Source organism: Benincasa hispida, chromosome 10 (genome assembly GCF_027475165.1).
Source record: "Benincasa hispida cultivar pf3 chromosome 10, pf3_genome.v1.1, whole genome shotgun sequence".
NCBI classification, from domain to species: Eukaryota; Viridiplantae; Streptophyta; class Magnoliopsida; order Cucurbitales; family Cucurbitaceae; genus Benincasa; species Benincasa hispida.
The window spans coordinates 40,170,975-40,182,331 of NC_143487.1; the positions used below are offsets into that span (position 1 = coordinate 40,170,975).

Below are 11,357 nucleotides of genomic sequence, written 5' to 3' on the forward strand. Positions count from 1 at the left end.
AAATCATAGTTTGCTTGGAAATCATTTTGTAAAACTAGCTGGCATGAGAATAATCTTCTTTAAAATATGCTTTCTATAAAACATTGTAAATCATTCACCTCGATTTCTTCGGAACTTTTCACTCTAGTATTTCCTTTTCTACCTCGGGCTCCCTTTTTCACCCCTTGAATTCAGATTCATATTATAGCTCCGATTACTCATAGTTATAAACCTTATTTTGAGATACTTCCTTCTACAAAAATATTCTAATGTCTCAGGAAGCTTACCCTAAAATTTAAGCTCAGAACTCCTCGTGGTTTTGCCAGAATCACAGAATCTCCAAGACTAGCCCAAGCTTATCCGGTAGGCTGACCCTTCTGTCTTTTTCTCAATTTTCAGCTCGATCCCATCGAGCTTTTCCTCCGGCAGCCCTACCCTGAATACTAGACTTCTAGAGCTTTCAGGTGGCTTTTTAATTACTCCAAACGCACAAGTAAATTGGGAGATTTTCTCATCCCAAGTGGATACTGCTTCCCAAACTTCACTGTCCAATGCGTCTTCTTTCAAATTCTATGACCAACGCATAGATTTTGCTCTCAACGCAAGTTTTGCTCAAATTTCCAACTCTTCTTAAATGTAATTTGAGTTTTGATAAAAAAAATGAAGTCTTTGGCCCTATTTATAGGCATCCAAATCTCCTCCCAATTCGACACCTCCTACTTGGTTGCATGTCCAAGTGGTTCCTCCTCACACTACCAACACATCTTTTTTATCAACGCAATCTAAGTGTATTCCTCCTATGAAGCCAACACATGACCCTCAAATTACATGTCCTCAGATGCAACCACCTCAAATTCTTAAGGCTTAAGGCTTCCTCTGTAAACCCGAGACTTTCCTTGGATTATTTGCTCTTGTCACGCATTGTAGGATGTTGGATTTAAGTTATTGTTGTCCTATTGTTGAAGAAAATGGCAAAGCTTTTGGTTGAAGTTGTTTTTAATAATTTTGGAATTTATAAATAAAGAAAAGAAAAGAAAGGGAATAAATAAAAATAAAAGAAAAGAAAAGAAAAGAAAAGGAAAAGGAAAAAGGAAAAAGAAAAAAAGAAAATGAAAGAAATTGGAAACCCATTCGGTGCTTAGGGTTTAAAGTGAGAACCCACTCATTTCAGCCCATTTCTCCATCATTTCCCATTATATTTTTAGAGAATTTCGAGAGAGAGAGTGAAGGAAGAGGAAGAAGAAGTTGCCGCAGGTTGGAGGTTGAAGAAGGGAGGAAAAGCTCATGCAAGTGCAACCATGGAAGCATGAATCTGTATTCCCTGTGTTGGAGGGATTTCTGGGCAAATCCGTTGGGTATCTCGTTTTTATTTCTTCAGGTATGTTGTAGAGGGTTCCAAAATGAAGAGTTTGATATATATTACATTGATTTTAGTCAAGTATTGAGGAAGTTATGAGTGTCGGAAGTTAGGGTATTGAATCTGGAAAATCTGGAAAGAAAATGTGAAGTGTGATTTTATTTCTAGAATTTAGAATTCATGAGCATTGAAAGAAAAGACGATTTATAGTTATGATGCTCGGTTTCGGTTGTTTGACAGGCCAAGAGGAAATAGGCCGAGTCTACAGACCAGGGAACTAGTCAAGACTGTGAGTGACAAAAGAAATTTCAAAAATGATTTCTAAACTGTAATTTATGCTTAAATGGTTTACATGCTTGAATATGAACTTATGAATGATACATGATTTCTATGAATGGTTTCAAGCATATGTTTTGAGCTTAGATTTTCTAATGAGGTTTATATACAAGCACGTGATTATTGACTTTCTGAAAAGTAGTTGAAACAATACCATTTAAGGTAAAGTATGCATTAGCGAGTACTGTTTAAAGATTTTCAGTTTTTCACGAGCAAGCTGAGTAAGCTTGAGATTTACGAAAGATAAAGATAAGCAGGCATGTTTTAATGTTTTCATGTGGTTTTCTGAGACTTTTATTGACTACATGACTGAGATATTGAGCCCGAGGCTATATGGTACCGTGTACACACAGGTTATATTCTGTTGTTGACGTTGAGTGTACTCCATGACAACGATGCTGTCGGGAGTGCTGGGCGGGCCCCACTACAAAAAAGACGATGAGAGTGTTGGGCCGACCCCACTACATCGTAGAGCTAGTAAACGTTGGTTGTACTGGGCGTGCCTTACACAACGTTGATTTGTCATGTTTGTTAAAATGTTTTATATACTTGATATGCCTTGCTAGATTTTAATTATGTACTTGCGGAACATTTGAGCAATCTTTTAGCATTACACGTTTATGTTTAACGCTTTGATTGAACAGATTTATACGTTTAAAGGTTTATCATGTGTTCTGATTTATGGATTTACAGTTTAAATTTAATCACTCACTAGGCTTCGTAGCTCACTCTTTCAAAACAATTTCCCACTTTTCAGGCAGAGATCGAGCTCCCGGTGTCTGATAATTGCCAAAGTCTGTTTTCTCCTAAAAGCTTCCAGATCAAGCTTCATACGTGGGTGGAGTTGTACATTGCGTTTGTTTATATTGTAAATGTCCTTGTAAGAACTGGATAGTTTATGGTTATGTAAGCACTAGATGTCATGGTTGTGTAAACCCCAGTTGGATATGTTTTTGGTTGTGATATCTCTATCAGGTTATTTTCCAAACCGAGTTATGTCAGGACTGCACTTTATGTGTGTCTAAACTTTTTCAGGGATTCCGCTATGTTGTATTACATGTAAAGTATTTTATAAGATTAGTATGTTTATTAGGTTCAACGATTCAGTAGGGTCAATAGGTATCATTGGAGGAGGACGATGTCTGTTGGCTTCACGCCATCTCCCTGACTAAGCTAGCAGGTAGTCTGGGAGAGAGTGTGACAACTTGGTATCAGAGCGGTTAGCTCCATGGGAAATGAGACAGAGCAGTTAGTGCTTAGAAGAATCTAGGAAGTAAATAGTTAGACGTTGAGTCAGTTCAAATAGAACTAGCATAGTATGGTCCAAATATGGATAAGAGTGAATCCAATCAGGACTAAAATGTGGGTAGAAGTTTAGTATCATGCATCTGAGTTAAGTATCTATAGCATGTCCGATGTGTTAATATGTTATAGGAGTCATGCCACCACGTACCAGCAAACAACGCAGGCAGAATCAGGATGGGACGCAGGATCCTACCCAAGGTCAATCTGAAAGGGGAACCAGTACCCCGAGAGTTCAGACTGGAGCAGGAAACAAGCAGTTTTTAGATCTATACGGGAGGTAGGTAGGCCAGAGACAGTAGGGCCTAGTGATCCGGAAAAGATGTATGGAATAGAACGGCTGAAGAAATTAGGAGCCACAATGTTTGAGGGTTCCACAGATCCAGCTGATGCTGAGGTTTGGTTAAATATGTTCGAAAAATGCTTTGATGTGATGAGTTGTCCTTAGGAGCGAAAAGTCAGATTGGCCACATTCCTGCTGCAGAAGAAGGCAGAGGGATGGTGGAAATCCATATTAGCCAGGCGTAATGATGCACATACGTTAGACTGGCAGACTTTCAGAGGCATATTCGAAGACAAGTATTATCCCAGCACATACTGTGAGGCGAAGAGAGATGAGTTCCTGGGGTTGAAGCAAGGGTCACTTTCAGTGGCCGAGTACAAGAGAAAGTATACCGAGCTTTCACGGTATGCTGATGTGATTATGGCATCTGAGAGTGATAGGTGTCGAAGGTTTGAAAGATGGTTGCGTTTTGAGATACGTACCTCGGTTATAGCTACTGCTAAGTGGACAGATTTTTCTCAGTTAGTAGAGACTGCCCTACGTGCAGATTATAACAGAGGAGAATTCAGTAGTGGAGCCTAGTCGTGGGGCTTCAACAACTAGTGGTTTCCGAGGTCGTGAGCAGTGGAGGTTCACACCTGGAGTGAATGTTTCAGGCCGTCAAGACTTTAAGCATCGGTCTGGTGGCCAATCATCGAGGCAGATGAGTTCAGGTAATGCCTATTAGGGGCAGAGCTAGAGAGCACCCAGTCAGTCTGCTAGTTCAGCAGCAAGACCACGGATGGAGTCTGTTGCTAGTGAAACCAGAAGAACCCCATGTGCAAGTTGTGGCATGAATCATCGGGGTCAGTGTCTTGTTGGTGCTGGTGTGTGTTACCAGTGTGGACAGCCAGGGCATTTTAAGAGAGATTGTCTATAGCTGAGAGCAGCAGTTTAGAGGGACCAGGGCGTTAAGTCCCACACAATTGAGCAGCCGAGAGTCTTAGCGGTTGCAGGAGAGGGCATCAGCGGTGCAAAGCAGAAGGGAGTTGTGGGGAGACCTAGGCAGCAGGAAACGTCTACACTATGACTCAACAGGAAGTGGAGGATGCACCAGACGTGATTACTGGAACAGTTTTTATTTGTAATGTACCTGCACGTTTTTTATTAGATCTAGGTGCTACGCATTCCTTTGTTTCTAGTATGTTTCTAACTAAGCTGAATAGGATGCTAGAGCCTTTATCTGAGGGGTTAGTTATATATACTCTAGTTGGTGACGTTTTACTAGTCAATGAAGTGTTGCGTGATTATGAGGTTTTAGTAGAAGGTCTCAGTATGCTAATGGATCTTCTTCCACAAGAGTTGCAGGCATTGGATGTAATTTTTTGAATGGATTTCTTATTCACTCACTATGCTTCTATGGATTTCCATAGGAAGGAAGTGACTTTTAGGAAACCAGGTTTGGCTGAAGTGGTTTTCAGGGGTGAGAGGAAGTTATTCCTACGAGTTTGATTTCAGCTCTGAAAGCTGAGAAGTTTTTGAGAAAGGGCTTCACAACGTTTCTTGCACACGTAATAGAGGTGCAGGAAGAAAAGCTGAAACCAGAAGATGTTCCTGTAGTGCACGAATTTCTTGTTGTTTTTCCAGCTGATCTATCAGGTTTTCCACTTGATAGAGAGGTGGAGTTCATTATTGAATTGTTACCAGGAACAATGCCTATTTCGCAGGCACCGTACAGAATTGCTCCGAGCGAGCTTAAGGAGCTGACGGTGTAGTCACAAGATCTAGTTGACAAGGGATACATTAGGCCTAGTGTATCGCCTTGGGGAGCTCTAGTGTTATTCGTGAAGAAGAAAGATGGTACCCTCAGATTATGCACTGATTACAAGCAGTTAAACAAGGTCACGATACGTAACAAGTATCCTCTACCACACATTGATGACTTCTTTGACCAATTAAGGGGAGCATCAATGTTCTCTAAGATTGATTTGAGGTCAGGATACCACTAGTTAAAGGTTAGGGATTCAAATATTCCTAAGAAAGCATTCAGGACGAGGTATGATCACTATGAGTTTTTAGTGATGCCATTTGGTTTAACGAATGCGCCAGTAGTTTTCATGGACCTCATGAACAGGATCTTCCATCAGTACTTAGATCAGTTTGTGATAGTATTCATCGATGACATACTAATTTATTCAATTTACAGGAAAGCCCATAAGGAACATCTGAGGATTGTTCTACAGACACTACGTGCTAAACAGTTGTACGCTAAGTTCAGCGAATGTGAGTTCTGGTTGAAATAGGTAGTGTTCTTAGGGCATGTAGTTTCAGCGGATGGAGTTAGTGTTGATCCGCAGAAAGTGGAAGCTGTTGTCAACTGGGAGAGACCAACTAGTGCAACAGAGGTACGTAGTTTCCTAGGCCTGGTTGGATACTACAGACGTTTTGTTGAGGATTTCTCACGATTAGCATCACCCTTGACAACTTTGACAAGGAAGAATTCTAAGTTTGAGTGGTTGGATAAATGCGAACAGAGTTTCCAGGACCTGAAGAAGAGATTAGTGACAGCACCTATTCTGACACTTCCTGTAACAGAGAAGGAGTATGTGATTTATTGTGACGCTTCGAGGGAAGGATTAGGTTGTGTGCTTATGCAGGAAGGGAAGGTAATAGCTTATGCTTTAAGGCAGCTGAAGAAGCATGACTGTAATTACACTACCCATGATCTTGAGCTAGCAACAGTTGTTTTAGCACTGAAGATCTGGAGACATTATTTATTTGGTGAGAAGTGCCAAATTTTCACAGATCATAAGAGCCTGAAGTAATCTTTGATCAGAAAGAGCTGAATCTGAGATAGAGCCGATGGCTAGAACTGATTAAAGACTATGACTGTACCATTGAATACCATCCGGGTAAGGCTAACGTAGTTGCCGATGCATCAAGTAGGAAGTCGAGACTTCTGAAAAGTGCCTTGTGTGGTATTCAAGCAACCTTGCTAAGTGAGTTAAGAGGTTTCAGAGCGGTTGTGACTGTAGAGAGTTCAGAGTGTCTTTTAGCTCAATTTCAGGTTAGGTCTTCTCTAGTAGCAGAGATTGTGAGAAGACAGCCAGAAGATAGTAACTTACAGAAGATGCTTGCAAAGTCCAAGGAAGGCTCAGAAGTAGAATTTGAGTTGAGAGCAGATGGAGCCATAGTTAAGCAGAGAAGACTATGTATTCTGAGTATTAGTGAGCTTAAGGGTGCTATACTAGAGGAAGCTCACAGTTCAGCTTACGCTATGCATCCAAGAAGCACCAAGCTGTACGGAACTTTGAAGAAAACTTATTGGTGGCCTAGTATGTAGCGAGAGATAGCCGAATATGTTGATAAATATTTAATCTGCCAACAGGTTAAACTAGTGAGACAGAGGCCAGAAGGACTCCTTAATCCACTGCCAGTGCCAGAGTGGAAGTGGGAGCATATTACCATGGATTTTCTGTTTGGATTACCTCGTAGTACTAGTGAACATGATATTATATGGGTAATAGTAGACAGACTCACCAAGACAGTGCGGTTTTTACCGATTAAAGCGACGTCTACACTAGATCAGCTAGCTAAGCTATACATTGATAGGATTGTGATTCAGCATGGCGTGCCAGTGTCCATAGTTTCAGATAGGGATCCGAGGTTTACTTCTAAGTTTTGGCCTAGTGTGCAGAAAGCAATAGGAACAAAGTTGAAGTTTAGTACAGCGTTTCATCCCCAGACAGATGGTCAGTCAGAGAGGACCATCCAGACCTTAGAAGACATGTTGAGAGCATGTGTCCTTCAGTTTAAGGGAAGTTGGGATACCCACTTATCACTTATGGAGTTTTCTTATAATAACAGCTATCAGTCTAGAATCGGCATGGCACCATTCGAGTTTTTATATGGCAGACCATGCAGAACTCCTGTATGCTAGAACGAAGTGGGAGAGCGAAAGCTAGTTGGTCCTAAGTTGGTACAAGTTACATCAGAAAACATTAAGTCGATTAGAGAGAACCTAAAGATAGCTCAAGATCGACAGAAGAGCTATGCAGATAAGCGACGAAGAGACTTAGAATTCCAGGTTGGAGATCAGGTTTTCTTAAAGTTATCTCCGTGGAGAGGTGTTCTTTGCTTTGGGAGGAAAGGCAAGTTGAGTTCTAGATATATTGGTCCTTATCGGATAACAGAACGAGTTGGACCAGCAGCCTATAGACTTGAGTTGCCAGCAGAACTTGCCCGAATACATGATGTTTTCCATGTGTCCATGTTGAGGAAATATATTCCAGATCCGTCACATGTGTTGCAAGCACAATCGATTGAGCTCAAAGAAGACTTGAGTTATAAAGAGGAAGCGGTTCAGATCCTCGACAGAAAGGAGCAAGTTTTGAGGAACAAAACGATCCCACTCGTGAAGGTCCTTTGGAGACATCACGGAGTGGAGGAGGCAACCTGGGAGTCAGAAGACCAGATGAGGAGGAGTTACCCGACACTCTTCACCTAAGGACTTCTAAATTTCGAGGACGAAATTTCATAAGAGGGAGGTAAGTTGTAAACCCGAGACTTTCCTTGGATTATTTGCTCTTGTCACACATTGTAGGATGTTGGATTTAAGTTATTGTTGTTCCATTGTTGAAGAAAATGACAAAGCTTTTGGTTGAAGTTGTCTTTAATAATTTTGGAATTTATAAATAAAGAAAAGAAAAGAAAGGGAATAAAGAAAAAGAAAAGAAAAGGAAAAGGAAAAAGGAAAAAAAAAAGAAAGAAAATGAAAGAAATTGGAAACCCATTCGGTGCTTAGGGTTTAAAGTGAGAACCCACTCATTTCAGCCCATTTCTCCATCATTTCCCATTATATTTTCAGAGCATTTCGAGAGAGAGAGTGAAGGAAGAGGAAGAAGAAGTTGCTGCAGGTTGGAGGTTGAAGAAGGGAGGAAAAGCTCATGCAAGTGCAACCAAGGAAGAATTTGGGTTCAACCTACCTATCTCTGGTTTTTAAGTCGGTTTGAGCTACACAAGAAGAACTAAGAGATGAGGCCTGACTTTCTTGAAATTTAATCTATTTTCTAACAAATTTCATGAAGGAAGCTTGAGCTAAATCTGATGTTAAGTTAATGGTTTTTGAAAAGGAAAACAGAGCACAGAATTTTCGTGCAAATCAGAAGGATCTCTGCTTTTTTCTGGTTTTTCGAACATTCTGGGGTGTACAGGTTGGATTAGAAGCTCAATTGAGTATGGTTGGAAAGCTTATTCAATTTCCTATAACTTTCATGAAGAATTCGGAGCCAAAAATGACTAGAAGTAGGTTTAATTTCAGGAGAAATGTAGAGGGTAGCAGAGAAGCACGAATCTGTATTCGCTGTGTTCGAGGGATTTCTGGACAAATTCGTTGGGAATCTCGTTTTTATTACTTCAGATAAGTTGTAGAGGGTTCCAAAATGAAGAGTTTGATATATAGTACATTAATTTTGGTCAAGTATTGAGGAAGTTATGAGTGTTGGAAGTTAGGGTATTGAATCTGGAAAATCTGGAAAGAAAATGTGAAGTGTGATTTTATTTCTAGAATTTAGAATTCATGAGCATGGAAAGACAAGACGATTTATAGTTCTGATGCTCAGTTTTGGTTGTTTGACAGGCCAAGAGGAAATAGGCCGAGTCTACAGACCAGGGAACTAGCCAAGACTGTGAGTGAGAAAACAAATTTCAAAAATGATTTCTAAACTGTAATTTATGCTTAAATGGTTTACATGCTTGAATATGAACTTATGAACGATACATGATTTCTATGAATGGTTTCAAGCATAAGTTTTGAGCTTAGATTTTCTAATGAGGTTTATATACGAGCATGTGATTATCGACTTCCTAAAAAGTAGTTGAAACGATACCATTTAAAGTAAAGTATGTATTAGCGAGTACTGTTTAAAGATTTTCATTTTTTCTCGAGCAAGCCGAGTAAGCTTGAGTATTATGAAAGATAAAGATAAATAGGCATGTTTTAAAGTTTTCATGTGGTTTTCTGAGACTTATATTGACCTCATGACTGAGATACTGAGCCCGAGGCTATATGGTACCGTGTGCACACAGGTTATATTCCGTTATTGACGTTGAGTGTACTCAATGATAACGATGCTGTCGAGAGTGCTGGGCGGGCCCCACTACGACAAAGACGATGGGATTGCTGGGCGGGACCCACTACATCGTAGAGCTAGTAAACGTTGGTTGTACTGGGCATGCCCTACACAACATTGATTTTTCATGTTAGTTAAAATGTTTTATGTACTTGATATGCCTTGCTAGATTTTATTGACGTACTTGCGGAACATTTGAGAAAGCTTTTAGCGTTACACGTTTATGTTTAACGCTTTTATTGAACAAATTTATACGTTTAAAGGTTTATCACGTGTTCTGGTTTACGGATTTACAAGTTTAAATTTAATCACTCAATGGGCTTCGTAGCTCACTCTTTCAAAATGTTTTCCCATTTTTCAGGTAGAGATCGAGCTCCCAGTGCCTGATAACTGCCAAAGTCCGTTTTCTCCTAAAAGCTTCCAGATCAAGCTTTAAACGTGGGTGGAGTTGTACATTGTGTCTGTTTATATTGTAAATGTCTTTGTAAGAACTGGATAGTTTATGGTTGTGTAAGCATTAGATGTCGTGGTTGTGTAAACCCCAGTTGGATATGTTTTTGGTTGTGATATCTCTATTAGGTTATTTTCCAAACCGAGTTATGTCAGGACTACACTTCATGTGTGTCTAAAGGTTTTCAGGGATTCCGCTGTGTTGTGTTACATGTAAAGTATTTTATATCTAAGATTAGTATGTTTATCAGGTTCATCGATTCAGCAGGGTCAATAGGTATCGTTAGAGGAGGACGATGTCTGTTGGCTTCACGCCATCTCCCTGACTAAGCTAGCAGGTAGTCTGGGAGAGAGTGTGACAACTTGGTACCAGAGCGGTTAGCTCCATGGGAAACGAGACAGAGCAGTTAGTGCTTAGAAGAATCTAGGAAGTAAATAGTTAGACGTTGAGTCAATTCAGATAGAACTAGCATAGTATGGTCCAAGTATGGATAAGAGTGAGTCCAGTCAGGATTAGAATGTTGGTAGAAGTTTAGTATCATGCATCTGAGTTAAGTATCTATAGCATGTCTGATGTATTGATATGTTATAGGAGTCATGCGACCACGTACCAGCAAGCGACGCAAGCAGAATCAGGATGGGACGCAGGATCCTACCCAAGGTCAATCTGAAAGGGGAACCAGTACCCTGAGAGTTCAGACTGAAGTAGGAAATGAGTAGTTTTTTAGATTTGCATAGGAGGTAGGTAGGCTAGAGAGAGTAGGGCCTAGTGATCCAGAAAAGATATATGGAATAGAACGGCTGAAGAAATTAGGAGCCACAGTGTTTGAGGGTTCCAAAGATCCAACTGACGCTGAGGTTTGGTTAAATATGCTTGAGAAATGTTTCGATGTGATGAGCTGTCCTGAGAAGCGAAAAGTCAGATTGGCTACATTCTTGCTGCAGAAGGAGGCAGAGGGATGGTGGAAATCCATATTAGCCAGGCGTAGTGATGCACGTATGTTAGACTGGCAGACTTTCAGAGGAATATTTGAAGACAAGTATTATCCCAGCACATACTGTGAGGCAAAGAGAGATGAGTTCCTGGGGCTGAAGCAAGGGTCACTTTCAGTGGCCGAGTACGAGAGAAAGTATACCGAGCTTTCACGATATACTGATGTGATTATGGCATCTGAGAGTGACAGGTGTCGAAGGTTTGAAAGAGGGCTGCATTTTGAGATACGTACCCCAGATACAGCTATTACTAAGTGGACGAATTTTTCTCAGTTAGTAGAGACTGCCCTACATGTGGAGCAGAGTATAACAGAGGAGAAGTCAGTAGTGGAGCCTAGTCGTGGGGCTTCAACATCTAGTGGTTTTCGAGGTCGTGAGTAGTGGAGGTTCACACCTGGAGTGAATATTTCAGGCCGTCAAGACTTTAAGCGTCGGTCTGGTGGTCAGTGATCGAGGCAGATGAGTTCAGGTAGTGCCTATCAGAGGTAGAGTTAGAGAGCACCCAGTCAGTCTGCTAGTTCAGCAGCAAGACCGCGGATGGAGTCTG

At 40.8% G+C, this 11,357-nt stretch overlaps 1 long non-coding RNA gene and 2 pseudogenes across 1 annotated transcript; all 3 read left to right on the top strand.

The window, feature by feature from the left end:
• The first annotated feature begins 1,347 nt into the window (after window positions 1-1,347).
• Window positions 1,348-6,579, top strand: LOC150033343 (uncharacterized; annotated as a pseudogene).
• A 966-nt stretch (window positions 6,580-7,545) lies between these two features.
• On the top strand, window positions 7,546-9,969 carry LOC150033344 (uncharacterized). Its single transcript, XR_016524025.1, has 3 exons — window positions 7,546-8,476; window positions 8,557-8,923; window positions 9,729-9,969. It is a non-coding gene; the product is annotated as an uncharacterized LOC150033344 (long non-coding RNA).
• Window positions 9,970-10,414: 445 nt separating this feature from the next.
• On the top strand, window positions 10,415-11,213 carry LOC150033345 (uncharacterized; annotated as a pseudogene).
• The last annotated feature ends 144 nt before the right edge of the window (window positions 11,214-11,357 follow it).